This window comes from Sphaerodactylus townsendi, linkage group LG03 (assembly GCF_021028975.2).
Source record: "Sphaerodactylus townsendi isolate TG3544 linkage group LG03, MPM_Stown_v2.3, whole genome shotgun sequence".
In the NCBI taxonomy this organism is placed as follows: Eukaryota; Metazoa; Chordata; class Lepidosauria; order Squamata; family Sphaerodactylidae; genus Sphaerodactylus; species Sphaerodactylus townsendi.
The window spans coordinates 147,801,447-147,812,972 of record NC_059427.1 but is presented as its reverse complement, the minus strand read 5'-3'; the positions used below and the strand labels follow the sequence as shown (position 1 = coordinate 147,812,972).

The 11,526-nt window shown below is 43.4% G+C and overlaps 1 long non-coding RNA gene across 1 annotated transcript; it reads right to left on the bottom strand.

Annotated features, from left to right (window-relative positions):
- Window positions 1-4,994: 4,994 nt before the first annotated feature.
- Window positions 4,995-5,486, bottom strand: LOC125428237. The gene is made up of 2 exons (XR_007243793.1): window positions 5,421-5,486; window positions 4,995-5,172 (listed from the first exon to the last, which is right to left on the bottom strand). It is a non-coding gene; the product is annotated as an uncharacterized LOC125428237 (long non-coding RNA).
- Between the last annotated feature and the right edge of the window lie 6,040 nt (window positions 5,487-11,526).

The window sequence follows — 11,526 nt, the reverse complement described above, 5'->3', positions numbered from 1 at the left end:
TGAGCCTCTTCCTTGGGACGATCCTTTTCCAATGAGCATGAGATGGAACTCTCAACCCCTCTTCTGCTGGATTTCAGTGACGCCACAAAGCCCTATTCAAGCTCTGAGAAGCATCTTGAATAGTCCTTTGAATATCATGGCTCAGTTCAGAGGACATGTGAAAACAAGGTTTAACTATACTGCGGTTGGTGTGATAGTCAGAATGTGGGTCACTCTACTAAGCCTATCAAACCAGGATCTGAAGCTGGTTTACTAATTACAGTTAGACTAACTACAGTTATACTTTGGTATGATACAGGAATCATGGGCATGGTAGAACAATTCTGGCTGGTTCTTAGTGCTGTCTTTCTGGACTCTCGAGTCACAGACACCCTTTGCAAGAGCAAGGCTGATAAAACCAGCACCTGTTGAGACAAATCCGTGTTTAAGTGACTGCATGCAAGCTGAACTCTAGTTAAACTTAGTTAAACTAAATCATCGTTTTGATATTGCTGAAGGAGACTTCTCAGGGATGCCAGCTTCCAAGTGGGACGGGACCTGCCCCCCTTCCCCGAATTACAGTGTATCTTTGGATTACAAAGACCAGGTCCCCTGGAGAAAATGGAGGGTGAACTCTATGGCATTGTGTACCCCACTGCAAGTACCTCACTGATGGCTTTGCCTTTCCCATGCACTGACCAGTGCCTAGTTTGTGCAGCTGGTAGCTATGAGCTTCTTTGTGTGTCCAGTCAACATGACAGAAGGACATTGCACATGAATTTTCAGAAGGTCTATACAGACACTTCTTCCAAAAACAGGCACAGTATTCGCAGTGACCCACCAGGTGTCTTTGGGAGCTCACGTGCAGGAGGTGAAAGCAATGGCCTTCTGCGGCTGCTGCTCCTGAGCACCTGGTCTGCTAAGGCATTTGCAATCTGAGATCAAAGAGGATCAAGATTGGCAGCCACAGATCGACTCTCCATAAATCTGTCCAAGCCCTTTTTAAAGCTATCCAGGTTAGTGGCCATCACCACCTCCTGTGGCAGCATATTCCAAACACCAATCACACGTTGTGTGAAGAAGTGTTTCCTTTTATTAGTCCTAATTCTTCCCCCCAGCATTTTCAATGAATGCCCCCTGGTTCTAGTATTGTGAGAAAGAGAGAAAAATTTCTCTCTGTCAACATTTTCTACCCCATGCATAATTTTATAGACTTCAATCATATCCCCCCTCAGACGTCTCTCTCCAAACTAAAGAGTCCCAAACGCTGCAGCCTCTCCTCATAAGGAAGGTGCTCCAATCCTTCAATCATCCTCGTTGCTCTTCTCTGCACTTTTTCTATCTCTTCAATATCCTTTTTGAGATGTGGCGACCAGAACTGAACACAGTACTGCAAGTGCGGTCGCACCACAGCTTTATAAGGGCATGGCAATCTTTGCAGTTTTACAGATTGGAGCTGGGATTGGGGTTTCACAGTCATTCCATAACTGCTCTCTTATTGATTACAGATTCTGAGGGAAAAACAGGGAAAAGTAGAAGAGACAAATCATGTATCTAGTTTACTGACCAGCGTATTTGATTTATTGGTCTAACTGGCCTGTGCTGGAAGGGGTAAACACCTTTCAATCGCTGTACAACTTCTGTGGTGACAAAGTATGCAAATAAATCAATAAAGTCCTGTTTGGTGTATGGTTTTCCTGAGCGTGCAGTCCTGTTAGATGCATAGAGGAGATAAAAGGAAGGAGTTTGTTCCTTGTCATTACAGTCCAGCAATTTCCTGCTGGTAAATGCTTACTGCAGGCTAGTCTGATCTCATCAGATCTCAGAAGTTTAAGCAGTTAGTCTGTCCCAGTTAGTATTTGGATGGGCAACCTTCAAGGAATAAGAGGGGCATGACATGGAGGCAGGCAATGGCAAACCATCTCTGAACATCTCTTCACTGAAAACCCTACAGGGTGGCCATAAGTCAGCTTTGACTTGATGGCACAAAAAAATTCCTCTAATTCTGCTGAGAACTGAATGTCCAGGAGATCTGCAATTGCAGAAGTTGCGGGTCCTTAGCTTAGAAAATGTAAAGGGATATTTTCCCATGGTGAGGGGTGGGGAGCAAGCAAATAAAAATTGTACTCTGTCTATCTGAATTCTTCCCATGTGTCAAAAGCAAAAATGTCCATTAATCAGTGCTCATATTGTATATCTGGCAATATTAATATGGAAGATCATATTGATGTGTGTGGTCTATTTACTCTATGGCCGTGGTGGCGAACCTTTGGCACTCCAGATGTAATGGACTACAATTCCCATCAGCCCCTGCCAGTATGGCCAATTGGCAGGGGCTGGTGGGAATTGTAGTCCATAACATCTGGAGTGCCAAAGGTTCGCCACCACTGCTCTATGGTATGAAAACCAACCATAGCTATGTCATGTCTATTATGTTTTCCTTGGCACAAAAAATAACTTCTGTTGAGCAGGACTTACACAAAAAAATACCTGTGGGGAGGGGAGAAGAGCAGACCTTTTTCTTCCATCAAGCTCATCCTTCCCTCCACAGCTACTTAAGGAGCAGTGCCCTTTCTTCCTTGTAACATACCGAGAGAACAGGGTTCTTTAATCCAGACTCTGAAACTGCTGAGTTTTAAAAGATTTTATTAAAAGAAAGAAAATCAAGGGAAGAAAATCAAGGAAAATATTCCAGTTCCAAGTTAACAAAGCCAGGCATTGGTAGGCACGAGACTGGGAAGACTCTTTCTCTGTCTCTCTCAAAACAGAATCTATCTTCCAATCCCGGTGACCTGAGGTATATGGCCTTTCTATCCTTTTGGCCCAATAAATCAATCTTGCTGATCTGGCAGGTTAGGTTTTAGAATGTGGTCCTGGAAAATCTAGTTTCCTCTGTGGAAACATAAACATGGTTTTATGGTTTTATTAAGGGGCAAGGGGTCTTGTTGTTTAAGACCTAGCCAGGCCATGTCAAGAAAAAGACCAAATGGTTGTCATGCTGGTGAGAAAATGTTACTTTTAGACCATTGTTTGGTATACAGAGATGAGATTTAGGTTTTACAAATATTGCTATTGTTTTCTGATTGTAGATTTGGAGGTGGAGAGTGGAAATCATACCTCTGATTTAGTAGGAGACCCACAATACTTATTAGGATAACGAGCCAATGTTTGAAGGAGTAAAAAAAATACCATCTACAGTGAATGAGTCATTCTAATGTAAGAACCCAGACACTGCAGTTGGTCTTCTTGCCTAATAAAAAATTAGGATTTATGTCACTCTTACATCCAGAGATATTTGGAATAGATAAGTAACAAAAGATGTGAGTTCTTAATCTGAGGAAGGAAGGAAGGAAGGAAGGAAGGAAGGAAGGAAGGAAGGAAGGAAGGAAGGAAGGAAGGAAGGAAGGAAGGAAGGAAGGAAGGAAGGAAGGAAGGAAGGAAGGAAGGAAGGAAGGAAGGAAGGAAGGAAGGAAGGAAGGAAGGAAGGAAGGAAGGAAGGAAGGAAGGAAGGAAGGAAGGAAGGAAGCAGGGAAGGAAGGAAGGAAGGAAGCAGGGAAGGAAGGAAGGCAGGAAGGCAGGAAGGCAGGAAGGAAGGAAGGCAGGAAGGAAGGAAGGAAGGAAGGAAGGAAGGAAGGAAGGAAGGAAGGAAGGAAGGAAGGAAGGAAGGAAGGAAGGAAGGAAGGAAGGGAGGGAGGGAGGGAGGGAGGAAGGAAGGAGTTTAGTTTCAAAAGGACTAAACTGGCATATTTCCAAAAGCATTTGTTGGTGGCCGTATATGTGACGGAACAAGTCTGAAGTGTGAATTCCTAATGAAGGTCTATTAATTTGAGAACCAATCCAAGTGGCAAATTTCACATCTCCTGTGACCTAACAAGTCACCTGTGGGCTTATCCTACAGCAATATGAACCCAGGTATTGCAAATATGTATACGAAGGTTGAGAAAACAGGAGCACACATCCACAGGAACTATTTTCTCAACCAAGTGTATCATATAGTCCAAGGGAAAGCTTTGTTCGTAGGGAAGAATTTCTGATTTACAGTGGAATCCTGGGCATGGGGGCAACCCCCTCAGGAGCCGAGGTGGGATGCAGCCTATTCGCACCTATTCGGTAGAACCGGTTATTAAAATTTTCTCAGTTCGGAGAACCGGTTGTTAATGATTAACTCCACTAAGGACAAGGGGGTAATCTCTGTCCCTGGGTACAACAAATCTCCTCAAGGAGGGGATGCAAAATCGCCTCCCCCCCAGCGATGGAGAACTGCACCTGGGGCGCGCAGACCCTGAGCCCCTGCCGAAGCACTGCCCACCAAGCTCTGGAATGCCCAGGCCACGCCCCCACCACGTCATGCCTCACCCGGCCCCATTGACCCCACCACCATCGGGACCTGTTGTTAACATTTTTGAATCCCACCACTGCTCAGGAGGCAGCGTGTCCTCCTAGCTCTGACATAAATGCCCCTTACATCAGCACAGAGGTATTTGTGCCAGCACTGGGGAACCACACAGCAGGGCAACACTCAGATACCAGTACCGCCACTGCATTCACACTCTTCTGGTGCAGAAACCCACACCAGTGCCAAAGGCGGCGATCCTGGCGAAGGACCAGCTTTAGTTGGCTTCCTGAAGCTTTTTGGTCCATGAATGCCCCCCAATTGCCAGCGCAGACTTACATCAGCAAGAACATAGGCACAGCCCGGGAGCTGCATAGAGCAGTTCCACAAGGATTCAGGGAGCACCCCTGTCAGCTTGCTGGCCACAGGGGTGCTCTTTGGAGGGGGTGTCTATCGTTTCATGCACAACTAGCTTCTCCCCACCCCCACCCCAGTATTGCACTGCCCATGTTATGAGCTGTGGGTATATTTCTTCACTTTATGGGCTGAGCATAAACTGAGCAACTTTGGGCATGCAATCAGTGTGCTTAGAAGAAGAAGTATGAATCCAACAGGTTATTGAAGGTGCAGAATCCTGCCTCATTACATAGGAAGCAACAAATAAGGCTAGTCAAGTCAAATCTTAATAGTTGGATGGGTGAGTCATTTAATGCTTGATTGGTGCATAGGCTGTATGTTGGGTTGAAATATTTGGATACCAGGATCTTGACCATTCTCCTTGTCATCTAATTCAGCATGGCTGTTATCTAATATCTGAGAGGGCTCCTACTCGTCAGTGGGATCTTCATCATCTTCCTCGCCTAATTAAAAAAATGCACTCCATTTAGAAAGTTTCATCTTCAGGACAACATGAACACCCCTTTATGCTTATCAGTCAATTCAACTATTTCACAAACATTAATTTGAGTGCAGTAGCATCTTACAGACCAATGAAACTTGTGTTTTGGGCATTCATGATGTCATATCTGTACTATCAGGAGACAGACATTTTTAGCTAATGCAGTGTAGGTAGTTTTCCTGACCCCAGCATGGAAAGGAAGGTCCTTACCGTCATCTGATGCAAGTGTGTCAACAATTTCGGAGAAATCCCCTGAGAAAAAGGAAAGGAAATTTTACGACGATACAGTCTTTGTGTTGTATTGCAACTGGAGCTCAGCCAAAGCAAGATCTACTTGCACCTCTGTGACCCATATTGGCTCCAGTGCCTGACACCGCTCCATTACAGCCTGGAAAAAGCTGCTAGGAGCCATCCAAAAATGTCAATACAAGACTGAAAAATCATATATGCAGATGTAATTAAGTATTTGTATTAGCTCAAGTTTTATAATTTTTGTGGGGGAGCATCTAGTATGAATCTCTCTGTCTATGGTCCTGGTCTTGGATATCAATACCAGGTGTGATGGATATCAATACCAGGTGTGAAGGACAGTTTAATATTAGGAATATATTATTGTCCCCCTGACCAAAGTGCACAAGAGGATTCTGAGATGGAAAAAGAAATTAGAGAGGCCAACAAAAACAAAAATGTAGTGGTAATGGGTGATTTTAACTATCCCCATATAAACTGGAAAAATGCATGTTCAGGTCATAGTAAGGAGAGAGCATTCCTGGATATGCTAAGTGACTGTGGCTTAGAGCAGATGGTTGTGGAACCAACCAGGGGAGAGGTGATCCTAGATCTAATTCTATGTGGGACCCAGGACCAGGTGCAGGAAGTCAGTGTTGTTGAGCCGATAGGGAACAGCGACCACAATGCTGTCAGATTCAGTATCTCAGCATGTAACAAGTGGCAACTACATTCGCCAGAAAGGGAAATTTCAAAGATGAGGGGATAGTGCGCCGGAAGCTGAAAGGAAAAAATCAAGAGAGTCAAAACTGTCCAGGATGCTTGGAGGTTATTTAACAACACAGTAATAAAAGCTCAGCTGGAATGTGTTCCACAGGTTGCCAGCACCCAGTCCAAAAAAGAAAGCCACCATGGTTAACAAGAGAGGTTGGAGGAAATTATCAGAAAAGAAAAAAATGTCTTTTAGAAAATGGAAGTCCAGTTTGGCTGATGAAGAATATGAGAGGGAACACAAATGGTGGCAAAAGAGAAGCAAGTTAGCTATAAGGGAGGCAAAAGGATTATGAGGAACGATGGCTGTGAACATCAAGACCAGCAACAAAACAGTTCTTCAAGTACACAAAAGCAGGAAGCCAGCAAGGGAAGCGGTAGGCCCGTTAGGATGACAAAGGAACAAAGGTGTGCTAAAAGATGGCAGGAGATTGCAGAGAAGTTGAATGAATTCTTTGCATCTGTCTTCACCCAAGAGGAGGTGAGGAACATTCCTGCACCTGGAACCAAGCTTCTTAGGAGGCTAATCCAAGGAACTAGCTAAGATAGTGGTAGACAAGGAAGAAGTTCTGGCAGCCATTGATAAACTAAATGTTACTAAAGCCCCTTGGCCAGATTGCATACACCCAAGAATTCTTAATGAGCTGTAGAATGAAATTGCTGATCTTCTCACTTTTAATATGCAACTTATCCCTGAAATCAGGCTCCATCCCTGAAGACTGGAAGATGGCCAATGTCACACCAATCTTTAAGAAAGGATCTAGGGGGGACCCGGGAAATTACAGGCCAGTCAGTTTGACATCTGTTCCTGATAAATTAGTAGAATCTATCATTAAAGATAAAATTATAAAACATGTAGAAAAGCAAGACCTGCTGAGAAAGAGTCAGCATGGCTTTTGCAGAGGCAAATCCTGTCTTACAAACTTACTAGAGTTCTTTGAGGGTGTAAACAGGCATGTGGACAGGGGTGAACCGGTGGACATTGTCTACTTGGATTTCCAAAAGGCTTTTGACAAAGTTCCTCACCAGAGACTGTTGAGAAAACTCAGCAATGAAGTAATAAGAGGGGAAGTCCTCCTATGGATTAAAAACTGGTTGAGAAACAGGAAACAAAGAGTGGGTGTAAATGGGAAGTTCTCACAATGGAGAGATGTCGGGAGTGGTGTCCCCCAAGGATCCGGCTTTGGGACCAGTGCTCTTTAACCTATTCATAAATGACCTGGAAGTAGGGGTGGGTAAGCTGGTGGCCAAGGATTTGCAGATGATACCAAATTATGTAGGGTGGTGAGAACCACAAAGGATTGCTAAGAGCTCCAAGCGGACCTTGATAAATTAGGTGAGTGGCTCAGAAATGGCAAATGCAGTTCAATGTAGCAAAATGTAAAGTGATGCACATAGGGGCAAAAAATCCAAACTTCACATACACGCTACAGGGGTCAGTGCTATCAGTCACAGGCCAGGAAAGGGATTTAGGCATCTTAGTTGATAGTTCCATGGGAATGTCAACTCAATGCATGGCAGCTGTGAAAAAGGCAAACTCTATGCTGGGGATCATTAGAAAAGGAATGAGAATAAAACTGCAAAGATTGTCATGCCTATATAAAAGCAGTGGTGCGACCACACTTGGAGTCCTGTGTCCAGTTCTGGTCACAGCATCTCAAAAAGGATATTGAGGAGATAGAAAAAGTGCAGAGAAGGGCAACAAGGATGATTGAGGGACTGGAGCACCTCCCTATGAGGAGAGGCTGCAGCGTTTGGGACTCTTTAGTTTGGAGAGGAGGCGGCTGAGGGGATATGATTGAAGTCTATAAAATTATGCATGGGGTAGAAAATGTTGACAGAGAAATTTTTTTCTCTCTTTCTCACAATACTAGGAACCAGGGGGGGGCATACATTGAAAATGCTGGGGGGAAGAATTAGGACTAATAAAAGGAAACACTTCTTCACGCAACGTGTGATTGGTGTTTGGAATATGCTGCCACAGGAGTTGGTGATGGCCACTAACCTGGATAGCTTTAAAAGGGGCTTGGACAGATTTGTGAAGTCGATTTATGGCTACCAATCTTGATCCTCTTTGATCTGAGATTGCAAATGCCTTAACAGACCAGGTGATCGGGAGCAACAGCCGCAGAAGGCCATTGCGTTCACATCCTACATGTGAGCTCCCAAAGGCACCTGGTGGGCCACTGCGAGTAGCAGAGAGCTGGACTAGATGGACTTTGGTCTGATCCAGCTGGCTTGTTCTTATGTTCTTATGTTCTTATGTCATGAGAAATTATTATTACTATTACTATTATTGTAGATTTCACAGCTGCCAGATCTTTAGCTGGTTGTTGGCCTTCGTTACAATTCGAGCCTCACCCAGAGGCCTAGGAAGTTGTAATTTATCGGTGTAGTATTCGTGCGGATCCCGGCAGGGCTGCCTTCTGAATTTGACAGATGTTAATTTTGGAGAGAATGCTGCTAGAACACGGCCATACAGCCCGGAAACCACACAGCACCCAAGATGTTAATTTTGTCAATTCAAAGATGTTTCAAGTGCTGCCCTAGTGTTTTTGGGGTGGCGCCCAGCGTGCCGATTACCACTGGGACGACCTCAGCTGGTTTGTGCCATAGACGCTGAAGCTCCATTTTCAAATCGCGGTATCTAATGACCTTCTTGTATTCTTTTTCAATGACCCTGCTGTCACCGGGGACTGCTATGTCGATGATGGTCACTTTCTCGTCCTCGATCACAGTGATGTCTGGTGTATTGTGTTTCAACACTTTGTACATTTGGATTCGAAAGTCCCACAGGATCTTGAACTTCTCATTTTCCATTACTTTCTCTGGACAATGTTCCCACCAGTTCTTAGCTGTTCTTATGTTGTAATTCTTGCATAAATTCCAGTGGATCATGTTGGCCACTCAGTTGTGTCTGTTTGTACTCAGTTTGGGCAATCTTTTTGCAGCAGCTGAGGACATGATCTACAGTTTCATCAGCTTCTTTGCACAATCTGCATTTTATTATTATTATTATTATTGACAAAAACAACAAACACCTTGTATCACAATTGCCAGATCACTGGTTGGTGTTGGCCTTCTATCCGCTGCTGCTGCTGCTGCTGCTGCTTCTTCTTCTTCTTCTTCTTCTTCTTCTTTTTCTTCTTCTTCTTCTTGCTATATTAAATTTATAACCCGCCTTCCCCCTAAGGGCTCAGGGCAGTGAACAACAAAAGAAACAAAATTATAAGCATAATACAGTATAAGCAGATAAAACAATTTCAGCATGAATACAACAAAACCAGGAATCATAAAACAACTGATGGTGTCAGATATCAGGGAGAATTCTTCTGTGTGCACAGATCCAATCACCACTCTCCTTATACACAATTACAGATGCATAGTTCAGATGTTTGCAAAACTTTGAAAGTGTTCAAATTAATTCATAGGTCAGGATTCGCCAGTTATAGTAGTTTTACATTTCTTTGATTTAAGCAGGAGAGAGCAAAGTTCTGTCTACTGGGGAATGATGCATAGCATTTGAAGAAGTGGACTTCAGCCTATCAACATTTATACTGGAATAAAATCTGGTTACTCTTGAAAGGAACACCAGCCTCTTGTTTATTTTTGCTGCAATGGACTATCATGGCTTCTTCTCTGGAATTATAATCACCTTTTCTGCAGCTGACATGAACTGGAATTCAAAGATCGCTAGACCACATGCAAATGTCCATCCAGTTTTTATCAAAACCAGGTTTGTTTTGTGTTAAAATTCTGTGCTTCCTTTTTCAATGTTACCACAAATCATATCGGATATTTCAGATTTCTTTAACTGTATTTTCTAATTCCAAATGTTCAATGTGAGCATAGTTGAATGAACATGTTTGTTTTTGACCAAAAAAGGACAATATATGGTTCATGAATGTATTTGTTTGCTCCTTTCCTCCACTTGGAAAAAATTACCCTTTAAATCTTCTAAATCAAGAATTTGGGGGCTTCTATAAGAGCAGTTCTCCTGGACCAGTGATAGTCAGTGCCTTGGGAGCCACATGTGCTTCCTTCATGTGCATAGGTGGCTCTTCTGAGCACCATTCCCCAAAGGGACCCTGGCCCATAGTTCAGAAAAATAGGCCAGGCCCTACTCTGGTCGGGTAGTGGTTGGCAAGCGGTTCCCACCTTGAAACAGCTGCTGTCAGGGGAAAGGGTAAGCTGCAAACCTCTCTTCTACTTTTTTGTCTCTTCTACTTTTCCCTGTTTTTCCCTCAGAATCTGTAATCAATAAGAGAGCAGTTATGGAATGACTGTGAAATCCAAATCCCAGCTCCAATCTGTGTATATCTGAATGAGGGTGTATTTGGGGGGGGGGGGGGAGAACTTAACTATTTGTGTTCCCTCTTTCATTGTGGCTCAAAGAGGGATTGGTTGTTGGTTTGTTTGGCTGCAATTGGCCCCTGCAATTATACTAGTTAGGTGATGTATTACTTGAAGGAGAGGTTCTGTTTCATGTCTGATCGCTTCTTAGTAACTAAGCAACATAAGATGGCTTACCATGTTAGGAGTAATGGATCAGAAAGAATAAATTGCTAGCTGAGTATTAAATGTGATCCTAAAGGGACCTGTACCATTTTAAATCCCATTGGAGTTGATGGGTTGAGAAAGGTGCAATTCTGCTCTGCGTGGTGTTCAGCAATAGAAAGTAACGGTCTGTTTGATGGGAAGCCAGTGCATTGCATAAGAAGAAGCAAATTCTAGTCTATCAAAATTTATGCTGGAATAAAATCTGGTTCATCTTTAAATATCCACAAAAAATTGTTTTGCCGCAATGGACGAACACGACTTCTCCTCTGGAATTATAATCACCTTTCCCCCAGTTGACATGAATTGGGATTCAAAGGTATTTAACTGTTGCTAGATCTCATTCAAGTGGCCAACCAGTTTTTATTAAAACCAATCTGGAGTTTGGTGCTGAAGTTCTGTTTCTTCTTTTTCAGCGTGGCAATAACAAACCATACGGCTTATTTCAGACTCGTTTCATTATATTTTCTAATTCCAGACGTTCAAAGTGAGCACTGTTTAAAGAACATGTTTGTTTTTGACCAAAAAAGGACAATATATGGTTCATGAATATATTTGTTTGCTCCTTTCCTCCATTTGGAAAAAAAATCCCTTTAAATCTTCTACATCAAGGAGTTGGGAGCTTCTATGAGAGCAGTTCTCCTGGACCAGTGATAGTCAGTGCCTTGGGAGCCACATGTGGCTCTTTCATGTGGCACATGTGGCCCTTCTGAGCACCATTCCCCAACTGGACACCTGGCCCATATTTCAGAAAAATAGG